Raw genomic sequence first — 944 nt, 5'->3', positions numbered from 1 at the left:
ACCCAGAAATGATTAGACAGTTGGACAAATAGTCAAGGGATACTCGGAAATTTGACAAAAATGATGGCGAGTTGAATGGGGAAATGATTAATAAAAATGCACAAATCGAATTATGGGCAAATAGACCAAAAAATGATTACACAATTGGAAAATTAACAAAATGGTGACTGGTCGAATGGAAAAATGAATAATAAAAATACACAAATTGAATTTTGGGTAAATAGACCAATATATGTCAAGACAAATGGACTCATTGATAAGGAAGAAATGAATTATTATTTAGTTGGGGGATGGATATATAGATGGGTAGTGGAGCAAGAGTTGAGGGATGTTTGGGTATGGATCGATGAAGGAATTGACAAGCTGATATTTGGTATTTGGCCGGATGGAAAATGGGTAATAAAATGCACAAATTGAATTAGAGAAAAGTATTAAAGACCAATAAATGATTAGACAACTAAACAAATGGTCAAGGGATACTCGGAAATTTGACAAAATGATGGCTAGTTGAATGGGGAAATGATTAATAAAAATGCACAAATCGAATTATGGGCAAATAGACCCAGAAATGATTAGACAGTTGGACAAATAGTCAAGGGATACTCGGAAATTTGACAAAATGATGGCGAGTTGAATGGGGAAATGATTAATAAAAATGCACAAATCGAATTATGGGCAAATAGACCAAAAAATGATTACACAATTGGAAAATTAACAAAATGGTGACTGGTCGAATGGAAAAATGAATAATAAAAATACACAAATTGAATTTTGGGTAAATAGACCAATATATGTCAAGACAAATGGACTCATTGATAAGGAAGAAATGAATTATTATTTAGTTGGGGGATGGATATATAGATGGGTAGTGGAGCAAGAGTTGAGGGATGTTTGGGTATGGATCGATGAAGGAATTGACAAGCTGATATTTGGTATTTGGCCGG

This window comes from Metschnikowia bicuspidata (genome assembly GCF_001664035.1).
Source record: "Metschnikowia bicuspidata var. bicuspidata NRRL YB-4993 chromosome Unknown METBIscaffold_1, whole genome shotgun sequence".
Classification (NCBI taxonomy): Eukaryota; Fungi; Ascomycota; class Pichiomycetes; order Serinales; family Metschnikowiaceae; genus Metschnikowia; species Metschnikowia bicuspidata.
Note: the sequence above shows the minus strand (reverse complement) of the source record.